Raw genomic sequence first — 22,177 nt, forward strand, 5'->3', positions numbered from 1 at the left:
GTTTCTCACATACTGACTCCTCAATTTACATCTTCACTGACTGCTTGTCTTGCATGCACACACCAGCCCAGCCTCTGGCTTCTTCACTATTCACTCCATTTAGGAAGACCACACATCAACTGCAAAGGCTTCTTTAAATCCAAAAACTTGCTAAGAATTTTTTTCCCCAACTATTTAAGTTGGTCTAATAAAAGATATCAGATTTACCCAAAGAACCTCATCTGCCTATGTCCCTAGACCAACATGGGTACAACTTACATCCCCATAAAAGACTTTCAGACTCATGGCCTAAGCATAAATTTGAACTTAGCCTCCATGGGTATACTTGGCTGGTGACATAATTTATATCCTGATGCACAAAAGCCAGAAGCACATCTCCAGGTGCAGCACAACAAATAATAGAGCTATTCAATGAACTAAATGCTGAAATTCAAATCATCAGGTCTGCAAATCTATTAAGTTTATTCATAAACAGTAGGATTGATAAGGAATTTTGCTCATATAAATCTTGATGAACTAACTAATTTGAACTTTTCTTTGGGAGAAAGCTGAATTCTACTGGCTGCCTTTGTCAGCAGGTATTATAAAGTGGCAATAATTAAAAATGAATGAAAAAAGTCCACAAGATAGCTCATAACAGCCCCAAGAGACTGCTGTGTTAGGTGCATCAAGGTTTCAGCAAAAAAAAAAAAAAATCACAGAAGATAAGTTTTCTTTTTCAAACAAGCTCACATTTTTAAAATATTTCTTAATTTAATTTCAAAAGCCGCCAGTGCCACTTGCTCACCTACTCCAGCCTTCAACTGCTGCAAGATCTCACATACTGCATACCACTCTACCTGCACCCAAGTGTAGTGTACATTAGAACAAGCTCTCTAGTAAAAAGGACAACCTTCAAATTTATACCCAAAGGTGCCCCTGCTGCTCCACAAATCTTAGTTTCTTTCAAACCAGAAATGATAAATCACCGCATGGGAATGTTTCCTGTGTAATTCTCTAATGCAGTAATTCTCTTGAGCTTTCTCCCCATCTTAGTTTTTAAATTTAGTCTGTGCCCCCATGTCTGGGCCTCAGCCATTGGAAAAAATGTGCAGGAAGGCCCAACACTATTTTGTTGCAAGGAACTGGACAAATTTAAAAACAAAACAAAAATTGCCAAAAGCTTTTTAGATACCGCTCCAGTAATGCTCCAAGAAGACAGTCAATATAAACGGGGGTGACTGTATTTACATAAACATATATGTACACATCATGTGCGCGCGCGCGCGCGCGCACACACACACACACACACACGCTCGCTCTCTCTCCCACAACTTTCACTGCTGCAGTGGGGGAATATAGCAAGTCAGACTGCAGCAAAGAAATTTCATTTCTTACATGCAGCACTAAGCCAAAGCATAGAAGGGGTATTAGAGAGCAGGAGTGCGAGACAGAGCATGAGAGAGGGGTTGAAGTATAGTCAGTACTCACTGCAAAGAGTGCCTTACCTTTCCCTTTAATTTGCAGAGGTTACATCACCCTTTGAAACAGAGCCATAAGCAAGAGCAAGAACTGCATATGAATCTCCCTTTCTCTGGATGTCTTGGGGAAAGTGAGTGGGGAAAGGAAAGAGCATGCACTCAAGTGAGCATTCATGCTTCAGCTGGCTGGAGGATGGGGCTCTGCAGCAAGTCCTTAAGACCTTCTCAGGGCTGCTGATCTCATCCAAGAAACTGAAGAGCATCTCAGCAGGACACTGCCACCCTCCCTTTCAGTCTCCTCTCCCTAACTGCCATTCTCTGGCAAGCAAAATGCCAAGAACCAGGCGGGGGCGGTGTTTGGAGAAGGAGGGAGGTGGAGGGATAAGAGATTCTCACCATCCATCAACCTCAAAACCTATTCAGTGGAGTCTTGAATGGAGCCGGCATTTCATTCTCCATGGTAACAAAAGATGGAAGGAGGATGGGGAAAGAGACAGAAAGACGGGCACGTTAAGAACATGCCAGGGAGAAACTGATGTTGAAGAGGCTGGAAGAGTTGTAAACCTTGCAGAACAAGCTTTACATGGAAGAAGATAAAGCACCTCTCCTGCCTTTACAGAATTCTCCATGCAATAAGCGGTCTTGAGATCAAGGTGAGGTGCCTTTTCTGTGAGCAGACATATCAGGGGTGGGGGAAGGAAATCACTCACTGATCTAATCTTTCTAAAATCAGAAACTTCCTCTGGCACTGAGGGAGGCCAAGGAGGAGTTACTGTTACGGAGACTGCTACAGTCCTCCTAAGACTAGTACAGGGCTACCCTACCGCCAGCAGATGTGCTTCAGTGCTACAAAACGAAGACACTAATGCAGTTTCAGTCTGTCTAGCACCTCCCCCAATCTTAAACAGGGGGTCAGCCTTGCCTACATAACTATTTCTTCTCATCTCACATGTGGATAAACTGGCAGTATTTTACTGCCACAAAACCAAATGTCCTGGAAGCAAAGCAGCCTGCCCAATTTTTTTCAGAGGTGTATTGAAATGAAGTAAGATAGCAGTCACTCGCTCAAAAACCAGGGATCACCTTTGCCAAGCTCAGGGGAGTCCCGGGTAATTCAGCTCCTATTAACATTTCAGCCCTGGCCGTCTTCGGAACTTTCCTTCCTATTTTACATTCATAACTTGAACTGTCACAGCCAGAACATGCACAACGGGGAAATTACTTTTGGATTCGAGCACGTTTGTGTTCCAAGCCGGCCCCATGCAGCTACTGAAAGAGAGTCTTGGGCTAAAGCACTTACGCAAGATAACCAAACAAAGGAATGAAAAGCCCTGCAAATCCTGGCTGCTACCACTGCCGTCTTATTCTTTCTTGAATTCCTTCCACAGATTTTTTTCCTGAAGGTCAGATTTAAATCTCCCTCCCCCACTCCTGCCCAGTGCCTCTCAATTCCTAGTTTGTTCTTGCTTGTGGTATTGTATGTGGAATAGACTGGCACCATGCATCTCTATAGCCTTGTCTATACACTGGGCTTTTTGTTAAATGTGACCTGCAGAGCTGCCTTGAATGCTCCCAATAACCCAAAGATATCAGCACATACGTTTTAAAGGCTTAAGCGTTTAAAAACAAAAACTACAGTAACTTTTCTTTTGCGTTTAGCTCCTATTTAAAGTTTCATTTTTGGATGCACCTTTTACCCGTCGTCTCTTAACAGTTTGGTAATTTGGTTTCTGCCAAACTGACATTATAACCCCCAAGACGACTTTCCTTGCATCTTTATCACCCAAAAAAGGACTTCATTCACTCATTCCTTTCAAAAGCATCTGTTTTACAGTACTACATATTTCTGCAGAATATGCACCTGCCTTTGAAGATAGGTGATCATCTAAGGAAAAATATACTTCATAGATTCATAGATGTTAGGGTTGGAGGGGACCTCAGTAGATCATTGAGTCCAACCCCCTGCCCTGGGGCTTGCCTCCATCAAGGTGATTCTTCTCAGAAAAGACAAGAACAATTCGCTTTTAAAAATAAAATGGGAACAACAAGCTTATACCTGCCAAGTGCTTTGTTAGGGCAGCACAAAAAGAAGGAAGATATTTTTGCTAGTTGTGACAAAGCAGGATCTATCCCTGAACTGGCTGCTAACAGTTTCACCTTGATCCTCTTGACGGTTTGCAAGCATTATTGTTTATCTGCAGTGTGGAGGGAGGATTTTCTTTCCCCTGAAGTGGATTCTAATGTACTTCAAAGACTTGCCACCTGCTAATATGATCCTTTCTCTTGCTGTGATCTGAAAACAATTCCAAGGGCTAAAGGAAAGTCTTCCCACACCCCCTCTAACTGCAGGCTTTAGGCAAGAAGGAAGACATTAACCATGATACCAACCATATCACTAATGCTGTGAAAACACTTTCAAGAGGCAGACGGCCTCACCAAATAAGTACTACTGCCTCTTTTCCACCCCCCAACATGATTCTCCTCATCCTGCAACTCATTATGGCCATCAACAGAAGGGGGTGGGGGTGTTTTCCAAAATATACATTTTATTGGCGAGAGAGAATCTATTGTAAAGTTTGCCAAGCATACTAAAAAATAAGCACCTCCCCCCTTCCCTCCCACATAAAAAAAAGTGGATCTCTTAGCACTGAAGTAGGAAAGAAGCCCGTCCAGAGTCAAGGTCTCAACTGACTGCCAAATTCAAGTACAATACAGCTGACATTCACAGGGCTAACCATCATCTCTGCACCTCAGTGGAACACAAGTAGAGGTGAAATACAGCACAACTGCATGCTAGCTGAGAAAGAAATGGACTTTGGTCCCATCAAGTTTGGTGGTCTCAGTACAGTTCCCACATTACAAGAACCACCATCACAGTTGGCACTAATTAGTAGATGACTTAGCGTGAGCATTAGTGGGACAGCATGGTTGCTACCCAACAGCCTCCAGAGATGCTGATCCAGCATTAAATTAATTTACAATTAAAAAACCCCGAAGTGTCCAACACAGAGACCCTTCATGCCTGCTGAAACAGTCAGCAAGTCAGGTAACTGTAATTAAACACTATCACGGCTTTTATTAAAGAACCTACTGTATTACATGGGTCACCAATACAAAGAAGATCACCCTTATCCTTTGCTTTTGTAACATTAGGATCTCAGTGTGGCCAAAAAGTCAAGACACTCACCAGAGTGCCATATAGCCCTTGCCAGTTCCCTCTAATCTAAACCATGAATTAGTATGCTGTAGAACTGACTTCACCAAGGAAATTAAAAACTGCAATTAAAAAAGAAATGTAATTAGAGCAAGTGGCAAAGGCAAGGATCCAACTGCCCTTTTCTACGGACTTGCCTCTATTACAAGTCTTCTGCTGGCAGACAGCTACTACCACAGAGACACTGGAGATTAAAGGGACCACAGAAGTAAGGAGAAAGCATGGAAAGACTATGCAGTGTAGGCCAGGCCTATTAAGAGTCTCTGCAAATAGAAAGAAATACATCTGGCAATATAACACAAAGAATAATTTTACAGTAGATCAGACACCATCAAGCAATAGAAGGGAAGATAAAACAGACTCCAAATTAATCAATACCATGCAAACAATCACATGGGTGTAAAGAAGTAGTCACTCTATGCCTGCAGTCCTGTTGCCCTTCCCTCTTAAATGCTACAGCTAGATATAAATATGGTGCTTTTAACACAAATGATTTCAGAGCTCAAACTATGGAGGTAACTGGCAAGCAGCCAACCCCTGCCTGCCCCTCCCTCCCCACCTGTAAAACCAACCCTCCCCAAAAAGCCCTCCCCCAAACTTAGGAAAGAAATATTGTTAAGAGACCTAAAAAGGGTTGATTTTTATATTTAATACAGGAAATGCTTCCTGCATTCTGCTGAGCTACCGTCAAACAGTAACAAAAGCAAGAAAGAGGTTGAGGAACAAAACCTCCTTTCAAGGCTACTTTCTCTGCTATGCCTATTGTAGTCAGTGTGCAGAAAAGGCAAAGTACCAGGAGGCATATGAATTAAATGGCTTATTTTGCCACTGTTGCCCTGTAATTACCGAACTGGTCCGTTGCCTTTCAGGAAGTTCCTCCTACTTCAAAAGCACTCTGCAGTACCCCTTTCACAAGACACGTATGCAACAGAAAGGGATCTTACAAATTTAGCCAACACACAGTAAAAAGTGGTGAGGAAAACTGGAAAGGATAACCTGAAGAGGCAAAGGATGTGATGTGGAGTTCTGAGATGGGAGGGGAAAACACAAAGAAGTAGTAAATTAGGAATGACAGTATTCAGTAGGGAAATTCATACAAGGCCATGGAACAGTACCACAAAGAAGATGGCAGGATGCTGCAGACAGAAATTCACTATTTTATATTTAAACATCAACTGATATTAGACTTTGTCTTATACAGCAAAAGATACATTTTAATTTGCACTGGGCTCGGTCTAAACTTAAAAAATTAAATATACTGCCAATAAATCCATTTAGAAGATGACACGTTACAGGCAACACTTGGCACATATTTTGGTGATGCCGTATTATCCAATCTCTTTTTAACTAGAGTTAATGTGGTTTTGAACACAGCATTCATACCTGTGGCAAATGTGTATGTTGTTGAGTATATCCCCAAGGAATTCAAACTGAATCCCAAATAGCACTCTTGCAGCAGTCTTCGTTAGTAACATGCAGAATTATATTGCTGCATTGGAAAAGTAGCACATTTCCAAATGTAGAATTCTAATACCATGAGATGACGCAGCTGGCATCTATGGAGACAGTCATGTAGATGCCTAGGCAGGACGGCTCAGAAAGTCTGGTGCAATTCAGAAGAAGTTATGGGAATATTTTTTGGTAGCTAGATATTTTCTTCTTTCCCTTTTCTTTCCTCCTCCTTTTTTTCTTTTTCCTTTTATTGTTTGTGACATAGTTCAGTTATACATGTACAATGGATATATATGTTTTTCTGATTTTTGTAGTGTATTTAAAAAAATGACCAAGTTTAAAAAATGATGAAGAACAAGAAGAAGAAATTCACCATTTTTGGTAGAACAGAGTATAGACGCCAAGACAGAAGCAAAGGTGGTGACCCTAGCTTAATAATTTACTATCTAGGTATAAGTGAGTGGAGAGGGAAATGTTTCAGATTAAACATAGCAAGAAAAAGAACTTAAGGGCAATGATCAGAGAAAACAAATTAAATCTCCTATAGTCAAATGAAGGTAGTTAGAAATGAAAGACCTCCATGCATTTGCTACTGTACTGGGATCAGAAAGGAACATTATGACAGCCATCAATATGATGGATGTCCATAGACTCTTTCTACTTGGGAACTGACTGGACTTGGGAACTGACTGTAACAGCTATGCCAAGGAGTAGGAGCTAGGGCAGTGATTCTCAACTAAGGTGCCACGTTAGCATACATGATTTACAAGATAAACTCAGATTTCAAATAGGAATCCATAGTGTTAAAATCATTCTGATCTGCTATGTTCTTTCTGAATTCTTTCCAACAGAAGAATTGTTCTGTTATTTTTCTGTAGGCAAAAAATAAGTGAGAACTAGCAGCTGGTATTTCTGAGGGGTATCTAAAGTCTCTCAAGGGTTGCCCCAAATCTAATAAGGTTGAGAACCACTAAAATAGTGTCTAATTTCCATAATCACCCTAACACTTTACAACTATTTATCACACAGGAGGAAAGAAGTAAGACTCCCTCAAAAATCAAAGCAGCTTAGTTTATTCAAAAATTTTGTCCACTGCCTATAAGATCCAATGTCTGGGCACAAGATGATGAGGACATTGCGAAAAAAAGAAATGTTATAACCCCAATAGCCCCTGTGACCGTCGGGCTGGAGAAGGGGGGAGGGTGAACCCCCTTCGGAATAGCGGCTCACGGTGGAAGGGTGACGCTATTCCCCTGGGACGCCGTTGGTCCGGAGCAGATGTTGGGTCATCAGGTTCCCGCCCTGGTTCTCGCCCGCCACGACTTGCTGTTAGGTTCAGTGGGACGGCTCCTGGTTCTCCATAGCCCAGGGTCCCCGGCGGTCACGTTGCGGGGCTCCGCCACCCCCTTTCACCCCGGCCTCACGCCCCCTTGGGTCTTCTTGTACTTGTGGCCCCGGCCCTCGCCCGGACCTTCCCGGTGATGCCCCTCACCGGATTCCTCGTCCAAGGCGAGAAATCTAGCCAGCTAGCACCAAGCCTTCAACCTGGGCCCTCCCGGGGGTACTCCTCACCGGGTTCCTGGCCGCTAGTGCCCGGCACCGGTCTAGGCGCTTACTGTGCCTCGTCGGTGCCCTCCCGGGCCCCCGCGCTGACCCCAGACCTTTAAGTCCTGTGAGCTGGAGGTGCACAGTCCCAGAACTCCCCGTCGCTGGAATCCTCGTCCTCCGGGCCGATCAGCCGCTCCCCACTCGGGGTCCTGGATCCGGCTGCCACCGCTGTCCTTCCCTCCGCCGGGGCGGGCGGCCACTCCCCGCCGGGGTCCGCACTCCCGCCCAGTGTGGAGTCGTCTGCCGGTTCCCCTCCTGGAGCCTTCGCCTCCGCGACAGCGAGTCCCCTCTCCGGGCTCCTGCCCTGTTCGTTCTGGCCGGCCATTTTTATTGCCAGCTCCTGACCGCCGGCACGGGCACCAGCTTCCGGTGCAAACAAGCGGCGGATGTCCCGCTTGGGCTCCGCCGCCTCCGCTGGCAAGCTCCACCCCATCTCCCCGGGACAGCCCCCTTACATCTTAAAGCCAAGAGATTTTTAGACATCATCAACTCTGCTTCTGCATGAGGAGTATATGAATAAGACTCACAGGTGTTAAACTAATTCCCTTAGTCCTCCAATGCCAAGCCCTGAGCACAGGACTCCTCGTGGGCCAGATGTGAACCCATCTTTAGCAGCAGGAGGAACAGTGACAGGTTAATGAACCACAGGGATTAACACACCCATCACTCACCACTCTTCTGCCAACATGCGTCCCCAGCAGGACTTCATACACTGGAATTCAGTGGCAGATCTCGCCCCTGCTTGCCCTGCCCCCAGATTCTCAGCTTCTCCAAGAGCTGCACAGTCTGGATGATACAGCTCTGAAGGCCAGGCCCATGGACTCTACCTTTAACAACCTCTGTTCTAGATTAACATCACTGTCCAGTGGCTAGTAACTGCCTCAGATAGTTGCTGAAATGCCCGGCAGGTTGTGGACAACATGGAGGTCAGCTTGAGCAGAATTCTTTTCTTCAAACCTGCAGTTAAAAGCATCTACAAGGTGACTCCAACACTTAGATGATTCAGGAAGCAAACAGGTTTCATGCCTCTCTCCTTTACCCTCTCAATCTGCATTTACCTTTCTATCTCTTCTTTCAGAAAAAACAATGCAACTACAAAACTCCCATTCCAACATCTCCTTCTGGGACTGACACAGGAAAAGCTTTCTTTATTGGTAAGAGCACACAAGAAATCTCAGTAACGTTCAGGTGGGAAATACTGTAGGGGGTTTCATATAGAGACTGCAGATGGACTGAGCCAGAAAGTCAACTAGAGGCCCATTTCAAGCTCAGCTTTCAATGAACTTTGCCCTCAGCAACTAAGTGGGTGGCAGTCCATCTGTACTAGCGATTTTATGGAATAGAAACCATCTTTTTCCTGTGAAGACTGCAAAACTGCAAAGTAATCTTTGTAACTATAAACATTTTAAAAAATAAGCAGTCATGTTCCTCACTGGCCATCAGCAAGCTGCCACAACAAAGGGGGCAGGGGAGTAGAACCCCAGGCCCCTCTGCAGCAGAGAGCACCTTGCTTCTCCATTCAATTAATTGGTTGGCATACACCCAGCTAAAAGAGTGGCGTTTCAGACAGGATTTATAGGGTCTGATATAAGACAGCATGCAGCTCCTTCCCCTTCCTTCTCCAGAAGGCGCATCTCCATCTTGCGTCTGTCCCCTCCCTATATATAATAGGGGCAATATGGCCCCATACATACAAACTGTCACGTGAGAATGGGGCTGAGGTTGCTGGTTCCAGATGGTGGTTGTGACCATGGAGCAGCAGTTCTCAAGAGGAAAACCTTAGGGGAGCTCTAGGCCCAAGTGGAAGCCATTTTGCCATGTAGCTGGGTGGGGAAGATGAACAGCACAACAGTCAATTGTTGCTGCTCTCACAGCACCAGGGTAAAGAGAACAGATCCAGGAGGAGGCTGGCTGGTCTGATTCCATGCAGCAGCAATTAAACTCAATGCTATATCTATAGGTAGCATGAATAGGTATACAGTGCAACAATACAGCAGAGTACAGAAATAGCTGGTTCAATACCATAGCCTTGACAAGGTATAGCCAGAACCCAGCTCCAGCTCTTTCTGCAAGCAGCAGTCTTACTTAAGAGCGTCACTTCTTACTAGTTTGCTTATTTTAATTCAAGTCCTCTTATTCCATCTTCAACAGATAGGTTCATTTTCTTCAACAACAGAGTGCTGGCAGTAAAAAGGAATGAAGACATTTGTGAAGTAGGTAAGACAAGGGACTGGGAGACATGGTCAGGATTCTTTTCCCAGCTCTACCATTGACTCACTGTGCAAGACAGCTAACATCTGGGCTTAAGTCTGCAACACAAAACAGGGATAAACATTTTCAGTTTTTAAGGGCACTCACAGACATTAGGGCTCAAACAGACCTCGGGAAATCATCAAGTCCAGCCCCCTGCCTCAAGGACAGGAAGTCAGCTAGGGCCAAAGGATCCCAGCAAGATAAGCATCGGAACACTTCTTAAAGGAGTCCAGAGTAGGTGCTTGCACCACCTCCGGAGGGAGTCTATTTCAGGCCTTGGGGGCTTGGACAGTAATGACATTTTTCCTTATGTCCAGCCTAAAATGGTCTTGGAGGAGTTTATGACCGTTAGACCTGGTGAACAGGCATTCCCCCAGATCCTGATGCACACCCCCGATGTACCTATGGGGTGCCACCAGGTCACCCCTGAGCCTGCACTTTTCCAGGCTGAAGAGTTTCATGGCTCTCTTCATAAGGCCTATTCTCTTGTCCTCTGATCATGTGCGTGGCTCTCCTCTGGACTCTCTCAAGCTTCTCCACATCTTTCTTGAATTGTGGAGCCCAGAATTGGATGAAGTACTCCAGCTGTGGCCACACCAAGGGAGAGTACAGCGGGAAGATGACATCCTGAGATTTACTTGAGAAGCATCTATGGATGCAAGCCAGAGTTTTGCTTTACCAGCTGCGACATCACATTGACCACAAAATGAACACGAGCCACCAATCATGACCCCCATGTCTCTTTCAGCCATGGTACTAGTGAGCGTAGCACTGCTGAACCTATACACGTGCTGTGGTTCTCCCCCCACCAAGGTGGAGTACCTTACATTTGCCAGTATTTAATGTCATCAGGCTTCTATCTGCCCATTTTCCAAGCCTATCCAAGTCAGCCTGGATCACCAACCTATCCTCAGGTATAGACGCACTACCCCGAAGTTTGTTGTTCTTGGCAAACTTGGGCAGTCCACTTCTGACACCAGTATCCACATCGTTGATAAAGATGTTGAAGAGAACAGGTCCAAGGATGGAGTCTTGGGGGACACCACTGGTCATGGAGTGTCATGATGATTCACTTCCCTTGACCACCACTCTGAGTCCAACCTCAAAGCCAATTCCCCAGCCATTGATTGGACTGTGATGTAGCTGAGGCCACAGTTGGCCAATTTTTCCAAGAGGAAATCGTGAGACACCAGATCAAAGGCTTTTTTAAAGTCCAGATATATGATGTCAATCTCTTCTCCCTTGTCCAGGTGATGTCACCTGGTCATAGAAAGAGATGAGAAGACCTACCTGCAACAAACCTGTGCTGGCTGTCCCTCAGGATGTTGCCATCAGCACTCTTGTCAAGAATGGTCGCTTTGATGATTTTTTCCAGAATATTTCCAGGGATTGAGGTCAAGCTGATTGGCTTGTAGGTCCCCAGACCTACTTTCCTTCCTTTCTTGAAGATGGGCACCACACTGGCCTTCTTCCAATCTTCAGATTCTTCACCTGAGTGACAGGAGTCTTTGAATATCTTTGCCAGTGGCTGGACTATGATTCCTGCCAGCTCCTTAAGTACGCTGGGGTGCAATCTGTCAGGACCAGCTGACTTGAAGGTGTCCAGCCTCTCAAGATGTTCCTTTACAAGGTCTACACTGATGCTGGGTATAAATTCACCTTCACTCTGGCCGTCTTGCATCATGCTAGGCAAGGTGGTCCCTTTGGGTTGATGAAAAACTTACACGAAGTACGCATTAAGCAAGCTGGGTTTTTCCTAGGTGTCGGTTGTCAGTTGTCCCATTTGGTTTAACAGGGATCCAATGTTACCGTTGCTTTTCTCCCGACTCCCCACATATCTAAAAAAGGACTTTTTATTGTCCTTGATATGTGTAGACAGGCAGAGTTCAGCTGCAGCCTTGGCTTTCCTGGTTCACTCCCTACAGGTATGGACCAGTCCAGAATAATCTTCCTTTGTGGCGATTCATATTTTTCATCCTTTATAAACCTCTCTTTTTTGGCATAGGAGATCCACGAGTTCCCTGCTGAGCCAAGGGGGTTGCTATGCCTTTTTGCTACCTTTCCTCCGAGATAGGATGGACATCCCTTGTGATTTCAGGATCACTCCCTTAAGGAGCGACCACTCCTTTTGGACTCCTCTCCCTGTCAAGTCATGGTCCCTTAGGGCCTCAACAACAAGCCTCCCGAGCTTATCAAAAAGTCAGCTTTCCTAAAGTTGAGGACTTCTACACTGCTGACTGACTTGCCAGCTTTGCAATGGATAGTAAAAGTGATCACCTCATGGTCACAGTCTCCCAGCTTTCCTTCCATTTTCAGGTTGCTGACTGGATCATCCCCTTTAGCTAGTACCAGGTCCAGCAGCACTTTAACTCTGGTTGGTCCATAGATTTCTTAAGTCAGGTAAAGCTCGTCCATGCACGTGAGGAAGTTTTGCAACCGTTTCGATTTAGCCAAATGCTCTTCCCACAAGATGTCCAGGTAGTTGCAGTCTCCCATGAAAACCATGCACCAAGAGTGTTCCCTGGCGAATTCCTGGTTGAGCTCTTGTTCCTGGTTAGGGGGTCTGTAGTAGACTCCTACCATTGTGTCCCTTGTGCCATGTTCTCCACATATTTTAACCCAGAGGGTCTCTAGTTGCCCTCCCTGGGTGCCAATGTCAGCTTGCAGGGATGTGTAGCTTTCCTTCACATAAAGAGCTACACCCTTGCCCCTTTTATCTGCACGATCTCTCCTGTACAGGGTATAGACTTCTATACCTGTGGCCCAGTCATAGGTAGAGTCCCACCAGGTCTCTGTTATTCCTATGAAATCATAGTCATTCTTGTTTAGTAGGAGGGCTAGTTCCTCCTGTTTATTCCCCATGATTCTGGCATTGGTGTACAGACACATAAGCATCCCATTGGAAGCCATAGGCTCACAGGGGCACATAGCTCAGGGGCTCACAGCTAGCCTTCTTTGATTCCCCGGGGGTCAAAGTATGCCTCCCCTCTGGGAGAAAGCAGCACTGCTTGTTTTATTCTTCTGGATGCGGAACGGCACGGACACAGTGAAACCCTTATCATGATAGGGGTCTTTAGGCAATATCATAATAAAAAGAAATAGCAACAAACAGAGTTGTAGGCTTTACCAATCACTACAGAAAGAAAGATTAGAGCTTTCAGAAAAATGGTTCAGAATACTTTTAATCAGCGAACATAGGTAGGACTATTTTTACCTACTGGAGAAAGCGAATGATACATGAATGACAGACAGCTAAAGCTGCTTCTAAACGAACAGTGACATAAACACCTCCAGCTTCATCTTCTCTTGCTGGTAGAGTGAAGCAAGCCTATTTGTCTAAGCTGGTACTGTATATGAAAGGTGATGATGAGTATATATAATTCACCCAACCCTAAAACTGACCATTGCCACAGCTAGAAGCTCTGGGACCTAGTGCAGAACAAACATGGTAGGCTAACCTTCTTTTTCCCAGGGTCTGATTTCAAATAAATCAGCAAGATATGCAGGGAGATGGGGTAATGCCTCACTGCCCTGAAAAAAAATACCAGCCAGCTGACTTTTCTAGGACCAGGGAAAAGAAAGACAAGAAATTGGAGCTCCCCACTAATGGTCTGATTCTACTTTGAAAAGCTGTTGGCACCAAGAAGACAGGGTTGGTAGAAAAGAATGATGAAACAAAGATATTTAGTCCTAATGTTATCTAACTCCTTAAACATCTGTCCCAGCAAGGGAATAGTTTTTATGCAACAGCTCTCTGAACATTATATTTTCAGCCTCATTTGGGGCAGCAAAAATCATCATGTGCTGGAGAAGCAGGCAAACCATTATAAGCAACAGTCTGACCAGTATTTCCTCTCCCTTCACACTGTCTATGCTTGACAAAGACTCCTTTACTAATACTTGCAGGAACATAATACCCATGATGGCTAGCTTTGCCTCCCTCAGCTCCCTACTTCAGTTTCCCGTCCAAGATGCTACACCATCATTTCCGCGCTGCCCTTCCCTCTCTATCACCACCATCCCAACACTTCTGCTTTTCTGTTCCCCATCTGAATTTCCTGAGCACTTGAAAAATCCCATTTCCGTGAAGCACCCATTTCCCCATAAAAAATGTTAATTCTTGAAGATGCCTCCCTTTGGTAGAGTTCTACTACTGCTGTCACCATGGTAACTATCATCACATCAAAGATAAGTCTATGAGTGCTTTAAAAAAAATGCGCAAGTGTCAAGGGTAGGAACTCCAAAGGGGGAAAAAAAAAAAAAAATCAAGAGAAAGCAGACTTGTTAGCACAGAAATAACAGAATTCAAAGAATTTCAATTTACACAAGCTCCAAGGGTAAGGCCACAACAGGATAGGGCCAAAAATGGAGCTGCTGACAGTGTCAGGTGTGGAGCCATGCAGACAGTCAGCAGCTGCAGCTCTGCCAGGCCCAAGTGCTGAAATCGTGCACCCTTTTTCCAGCAGGATTCTAAGAAGAGAACAGTAAAGGAACTAGAGAAAAGCAATTTAACATATCCCAGGCTCCCCCCATTTCTTCTGCAGGCCAGCCAACAGAGCGATTACACGACAGAGAACTAACAGCTTTTGTTTCTTTAAGATCTAAACATAGTTAAAATAAGAAAGGCCTTTGCAGACTAGTCTGCCTATGTTTGAATGTCAAAACACAGTAGCATATTCAATCACTCTCTCTATCTGCCCCTCCTCCTCTCCCACACCACAAGCAAAGCCACAGTCAATTATTCTCAGCTTCTCAAGCGAACAGAGATTAAAAAATCTCAGGGAAACATCAACTGTAAAGCTCGGCTGGACAGCTAAAGAGTCATAGCTTCAGCAATGCAAAAAGCAGAGTGCTTATTACCACTGCAAGACAGAAGGTTCATGCAAGCCCTGTATAAATTGAGCATGCAGTTCTCCCCCCACCCACAAAGCTCTTCACATACTTCACTTTGACACACTGACTCAATTACAGCACACAGGAACCCCGGGGGAACAAATACAGCTTCGGTTTGCCTCCAACGATGGCAGACAACTCCCCTCTCATTGCCTCTTTGTGATTTTTCAGAAATTCACTTCATTCTACATCTTCCCTTTCCCTCATTCTCATTAAGCTACCCCTTTCCCTCTCCCTTCTCCTCCCACCCTTTTTCTTTCTCCGGGTCTTGCAAGGCTTTTTTCCCCTTATGGTGGTTAAGAGAATTAGCAGCTACTACATTTCAAACAGGGAATCAACACTTTTTCAGTTGATTAGGTGCACACTGCAGGAAGGACAGACTTCCCACCTAAGTAAATTCAGAAGGAGGGCCTTCAAGATGGGGGGTGGGGGGGGGTGGTTAGGTGTGTGCATGGAAATAGTCCTTGGCATAGAAGAAGAAAATAGATGGGCCATTAGTTCAAGTAAAAATTAGGAATGGGTGAGGAGGGAAAGATGTGGCTTGAGAATCACTTGAACAAGACATTCACTCCAAAAGATCCCTCCTTGAAAACTCAGAGTCTTTAAGAAAATTTGCATTTTTCCTCACTAGGTAGGAGAGCAAATAATAATATCCAGGTGCAGCATGGGGTAGGAGAGATCTAACAGCAGCTGGAGAGATGTTTTAGCACCAGGGGAGAGGATGGGTAGGCATCAATACCCGTTTTTATCTCGAGGACTCGGCTGGAGGTGCTCTGTTCCTTGCATTATGGATGCATAGCCAATAATTGGTCCCTTGCATCCAGACCCACTCCCAGTGGCTCAGATGAAGAAATGCTCTGCAAGATTCTTCATTTAAAACTGATTTTACACATGGATGATACTCTGTTGACAACCAAAACCTGTCCGGATCGCTTCCTTTGTTACATGACAGACATTTTGGCAGAAGCACAAACACTCTAAGATGCAGATATTACCCCATGTCACTTAAAAGCAGATGTGCTTTTAATTTCTGATTTCTGAAATCAGAGAATGCATGCTTTGGCACAGATCTGCTGTTAGCCTGCAGGAGACAGCCTGAATGAATACGGAAAGGACCTGTGAAGAGAGAATCATTGAAAGATTTGGAACTCTCCATTATCACCACAGTGAGGAAGAATAGAAGCCACTGCAAATTACAGAGGCCCAGACGAAAGTGGAATGAAGGATGGATAAGTTGAATTAGACACCAGTCCTTTACTGGAGGTCTCCTCTCACCATGCAGTATCTTCCAAAGTGGGAGGGTGATTTCACTACATCACCATTCTAGTGTCTCTTGGATGGCATTAGTTCCTAGTATCAGGCAATTGACAGTTAGCATGAAAGATTTAACGCAAGAACTGCCTGTTTAAAGCAGTGGCCTCTCTCAATAAACATCCAATCTCTGACAGTGGTCAGCTGTAGATACTTCAGTAAAAGGTACAAGAAACGCTGAAGTGGGCAATAATAGAACAATCCAGATAGATAAAACTGCTTTTCTTAAACCTCGTAGGGTTTGGTTCACAAGCTTCTACTGGATCAGTTTATATTCTCTCTGAAGTCTGGAGTATTGTACTTACTTTAAAAAACCTTAGTAGTATAAATGTGGATGCTTTCATTATCCACATAAATGACCAGATCTTTGCTAAATCCCATCTCAACCTTGGCTTTAAAGATACCTTGTAGCAGTTTTCCATAGCTAACTGCACAGTACAGGAAAGAAATGTAGGTGTGTTGCCTTTCAGTTTAATGAAAAGCTCCTCTGTTCATGTGATGGTAAACAGGGTATACAGGTGCTTGGATTTACCTCCTTTAAAGCTATTATTTCATATCATCATATTCATGCTTAACTTGCCTCTTCTTTAAACAGCTTTACTTTGCAACCTCCTCATGTTACATCTCTGCAGGCCTCTACTAATTTTTGTTGCTCTTTTCTGAACCCCTCTATTTCTTCTGGATACATGTTTTTAGACTAGGAGACTAGAACAGAATTTGTGAGTTCACGTGAGGGTTTACCACTAATTTCAGTATTAAAAGCATTTCTGTATTATCCTCCAACACCAAATTTCAAGAGGCTTTAAGGCACTAAGGTCAAGAGAGACTAGTACAAAAAATTCTCACCACCCTGGTAGTGGTTACTTTGGGAGCTGCAAAGCAAGGCACTTGAAAATGTTCTCAAGTTTTAAAATGCCTTACTCTACCACTTCCACACAGCTGGGCAGTCAACTTGTCAGGTCAGCTCTCTCCTGTACAGCAAGTTCAAAGCCATGCCTGCAACACTATTAGGATGCATGCACAGGTTTTAAAGATCCCTGATGCCAGGGTCCCTGTGCACTGGGAGGCTGCACATATGTGTTTTTAAAGATCCTGATGCACCAGGACCCTGGGATCAAAGAAAGGCTCTCTGATCCCAGGGTCTGGCATAGCAGTTCATGGATTTCCACCTGCTGGGGGCGGGGGGGGAGGGGCGGAAGGAGATGAATCAACTTCCCTCCTCCTCACAATCAGCACTTGCAAGCTTGGTCCCCTGGACCAGCAGGAGGTATGATTGTTGGGGTCAGGGATCAGATACCATTACACCATTAAATAAATGTCTGCTAGCACCCTAAAATTAGTTGGACAGATATTTACCAAGCAAAGGTAAGCTGAGATGCTGTTTACAGTGGGTGGGATTGTTTTATTTTAATATTCTACTTGCTTTTATAAGTTGCTTTGTTTCCTAACTGTAAGTGACTCCGAGACTTTATTGGGAAGCACAGCTTACAAATCTAATAAATAAATAATATATACAGCTCTTAACACGACTCTGGCAGCCATTCACAGCCATTTATAATAAACCTTGCTCTGGGTGATTCTAAGTTACATGATGGTCAAAACACCTGGCAGAACCAGAGAACCCTCTCAAATATGCCTCCTATTGGATTGACTGCACCAGTAAAATATTTTGGCAAAGTGCCACAGGGCACAAAGAACCAGAGATGCACTTCAACCCAAAGACACTGAGAAAAAGAAGATTATTTCATTTTTTTTTTTTATCTGAAGGAAAGGGCCCACAATGGAATTCTCAACTGGAATCTGTTTCATGGGAAAAGATGCAAGAAAACTTCAGGACAAAATATTGTAACTGGTCCACTTTGTTGGTGGGAGAGATGCAATGGTTGTGGGCTTGGAAGTAATAACATTTTATAAAAATTTTATAATACATGAGAATAGACAAAGCAGAAGGGATGAACGCCCCAAATAGGTTGAAACATCTGCCAGAAGGTGGATGAACTTAGGATACACAAGCACCTAACATTGCTGCTATACCAGACTAGCCAGGTGCTCCAGAGTAGAAGGGAGGGTGCTTTTAATTAGAGCAGCTTTGAGAGCTGCTTTGATTAAACTGCCCATAGCATCACATGTATTCAGTGTCCCATGATTCAAAATGGCAGTGTGAGCACCCAAACTAAAGCTCGTTTAATGAGCTTCAGTTCAAGTGCCACTCCTGCCATTTTGAAGCACAGGGATGCTGAATACACATGACACAGAAGCTGCTGGAGCGTGTTAATTAACACACTGCAGCAGACTTGATTAACTGTGCTAATTAGCATGCATCGGAGGAGACATCCAGCATGTGTATAGGTACCCAACATTTTCAATTATTCACCCATGATGACATTTACACACACCACTTACTGTGCCAGTGGACCAGACATATTCAGAAACATCTTCCTGGCAATATTGCCTGAATATTAGAAACTGAGTGCAGAGCTTAGTTAGACATCTGAGAATTGGAGGACATCATAGATCAGGAGTTTCAAAATTTAAGTTCAAGGAGAAAGCAAAGTTAATATTTTTGAGTTTCACTAATAGAATAGCAAGCGGAAATCTTACTAGGGTAAATCAGAGCAAAAAAAATTCACAGGCAGTAGGAAAGCAAACTGGTCCTTAGTCCATGTTGCATTTTCCAGCAGAAATGCTGGAAGAAAAGATGAGCTTAAGACATGGAATGGAGATGCTTTTATTTAAATTCTTCTAAACATTCTCATTCAGGATACTCAGACAAAATAAACTGCATCTACCCTTCTCACATGAATGTTGAGCAAATTGAATTAAGTTTTCTTATTCTGAAGCTGTAGACTTTCTAAGTACCATACTTACTTGAATATAAGTCAATGCCCCGATAATTGGATTCTATATGTGGAAAATATATAAATTTGTAATAACTTTCCACATATAGAACCTAAATATTGGAGGATTGTCTTGAATCCCCTGCCCCCCTTGCTACAGCAGGGAAAGCAGTGACTAAGAAGGTCATGTGGGCCCGTGGCCTCTGCCCCACCCACTTTTTTCCTCTGCAGCCTTCCTGCCCTGATGCCACCTGCATCCCACTCCACCCCACAATACTGGCACATATTGCTCATTTAGGGTGACCACCCATCCCTAATTGGATGGGACAGTCCTGGAATGGGAACCTCAAGGCCCAGTCACATGACTCCAGGACAGCATTTGTCATGGATCTGCAGTGATCCGCAGGAAACAATGTGCTTCCCCTTGCAGGCTGGCAGTGTTCCAGCCTGTGAGGGGCTGCTGAGAGAAGGACACAGGGGGTACCACATGCACATGTGTGCCTGCACACACGCACAGGCCTGGGAATAGTCAGGCAGCATGGAGAGCAGCTCCTGCAGGTAAATCTATGCAAGGGAGGGGGGATGGGGGGGGGGGGGCAGATCGAGGCCTCCACAGTGAGGGAGTGAGTGGGCAGGGGCTGAGGGCACTGCCCACCAGGGCAGTGCATGGGGCCAGGGCATAGAGTGGAATGGAGCCTTAGGCTGTTCGTCCAGGGGGCGTGGGTCATGGTGGGGAAGCACCCAGCCACTGCATGTACCCACTGGGGGGGGGGGAGATCGGGGGGGCATGTGCCCCCACAGATTTGTGTGTGGAGTAGGGGCAGATGCAGGCTTGGAGTTCCTGCCCTGCAGCCCTCCCCCCAGGAGCCCTGAGCTGCCATGATGATGTGCCCCCTGCCTGCCTGGCAGCAGCGGGGGTAGCAGCAGTATGAAATTGTGTCCCCCACTGCTGCCAGGTAGGCAGGGGGCATATAGCTAGTGTGCGGCTCCCAGGGGGAGGGCAGCAGGATGGAGAGCCCCAAGCCTGCAGCCGCCCCTGCCCCATTCAGCTGTGCTCTGGCTGTGTTGCGGAGAGGGCATGCGTCTCACCTTTACTTTTAAAAAAGGTGATCACTCTATGCTCCCCACTCCGCTTTGTAGGCAAATACAAGATGAAGGGATCCCCCCATGCCGATTTGGGGGACATCATCTTATATTCAAGTAAATATGGTATCCCACTGGTTAAACTATGAAATTAGGAGCAATGGCAAAAGAAGGACAGCTGTTACCTGGCAAAGTCCTGCACTTAGGATAGAATAACTGCATGCACAAATACAGACTGGGGAATGACTACTAGGCTGCAGAACTACACAGAAGGACTGAGGGGTTACAGTGGACCATAAGCCAACAGTGTGTTCTTGTGCAGGGAGGGGGTAGAAGCCAAGAACACACTGGGTTGTATTAACCATAGCATCACTTGCAAATGAAGGAAAGAGATCCTTCTACTCTATCAGGCACTGGTGACACCTCTCCTGGAGTAGTGTTCAGTTTTGAGCCTCACACTCAAGGAAAATACAAACAAATTGGAAAGGGAGCAGCACAGAGCAATAAAAATGATTAGAGACCTGGGAAGCAAGACTTACGAGGGAATGCTAAAAGAACTAGGGTTATTTACTCTGGAGAAGAGAAGACTGGAAGGGGTTTTGATAAGTTTTCAAATACCAGAAGGGTGATAATAAAGAAGACAAAGATAGATTTTTCTCTCTGGCTGTAGGGGACAGGACTAGGAACAATTTAGGAGCAGCAAAGGAAATTTGGGTTGGAGGTTAGGAAAAATTTTCTGACTATGAAGGTGGTTAAGCACTAGAACCGGTTCCCCAAAGAGTTTGCGAAATCTCCATTCCTGGATATTTTCCAAAGCAGGTTAGACAGACACCTAGCTGAATTTAGTCAGGGATGACTGTCACAGGAGCACTGAGGTGCCCTGTTCCTAGAAGTGGAGCTGCCAATCTCCAGGGGCAGCTCAGGTGCCGGTTGCTGCGGCAACCAGGCGGGCCATGTGACCAGAAGGGGGCAGGGCCGGGCCTTTATAAACAGCCCAGGCCGGAGCCTAGGGGGCAGTACCCTTCTGGCAGCCGCAGGAGCAGGAGCTCTGCGGGAGAGCAGAGCTGATGGTTGCAGCGTGACCACCCGAGTGGCTACGGCATGGTTAGAGAGCCAAGGAAGCATAGGCCATATGTTATAAGCCAGAAGGCTTCTTGTTTGTTATGTTGCAGCCGTTTGGCTTATGGTTTAGTTATTGTTATATCGGAGGACTGGGTGAGGCTGTAGGGGCGTGAGGAGGCCTCACGGGAGCTCCCCAGTGGTTTGGGGGGTTCCCAGTGCCCTGTGTGGGCAAACGAGTGGTGCCTGGGACGGCACAGCTGGCCAGTGCCGAGGCAGCACAGTGGGTAGCTCTGTGTGGGCAATAGTGAGAGGCCCGAGTAGGATCGAGGACCCCGCCCAAGGGTTGTAGCACCAGAACGAAGCCTGTAAGGACTCGTGTTGGGCTTCAGGTGTGGGAGCCACGCGGATAAAAGCCTAGGGTGGGTGCTGTAAAGGCGACTAGCCCAGCGAGGGCGAGTCAGTCGCTACAGAGAGCCCGGAGAAGGTGCTGAGAAGCCGTGGGAGCAGGCACGTGTAGAAGAGAGGCCCCAGATGGGGCACGTGTAATAAGAAGCAACCCCAAGAGGGGCGTAGATTATTGACAGTCGCCCCAAAAGGGGTGCAGGTCTAGAAGGCGTTCCGGAGGGTTTCCAGGATAACAGGAACCCCGAAGAACCAAAGGGGCCAGGTAAGGCTCCGGCCGCCTGAGCCTATCAGGATACTTATTACTGACAGGAGCCAGAGGGGCCAGGTAAGGCTTAGGTTGCCTGAGCCTGAGTGGATAAGTAGTATTGACAGGAACCCGGAGGGGCCAGGCAAGGCTTAGGCCGCTGACCCTAGTGAGGCAAGAGACCCAGATGGTGGTCCAGGGGGCCAGGTACGACTACGGCCACCTGAGTCCCAACCGGGGATAGGATTTGGATAATTATTATTGACAGGAACCCAAAGGGGCCAGGAAAGGCTTAGGCCACCGACCCTGGTGGGAAGAACACCCTTAGTGAGCCCGATTGGGCTAATCAGTAAGA

General features: G+C 45.6%; 1 protein-coding gene across 4 annotated transcripts in view; it reads right to left on the bottom strand.

Annotated features, from left to right (window-relative positions):
* NDST2 (N-deacetylase and N-sulfotransferase 2) overlaps positions 1 to 22,177 on the bottom strand; it is a 242,766-nt gene that overhangs the window by 165,453 nt on the left and 55,136 nt on the right. The window contains exon 1 of one of the 4 annotated variants that reach the window (XM_019555956.1): positions 1,488 to 1,739. The exons of the other annotated variants lie outside the window; for them this stretch is intronic. The gene's annotated coding sequence lies outside the window, so the exon portion shown is untranslated. Of the gene's footprint in view, positions 1 to 1,487; positions 1,740 to 22,177 lie in introns of those variants that run through there. 4 annotated transcript variants of the gene reach the window in all.

Source organism: Crocodylus porosus, unplaced genomic scaffold (genome assembly GCF_001723895.1).
Source record: "Crocodylus porosus isolate Cpor-Errol unplaced genomic scaffold, CroPor_comp1, whole genome shotgun sequence".
Classification (NCBI taxonomy): Eukaryota; Metazoa; Chordata; order Crocodylia; family Crocodylidae; genus Crocodylus; species Crocodylus porosus.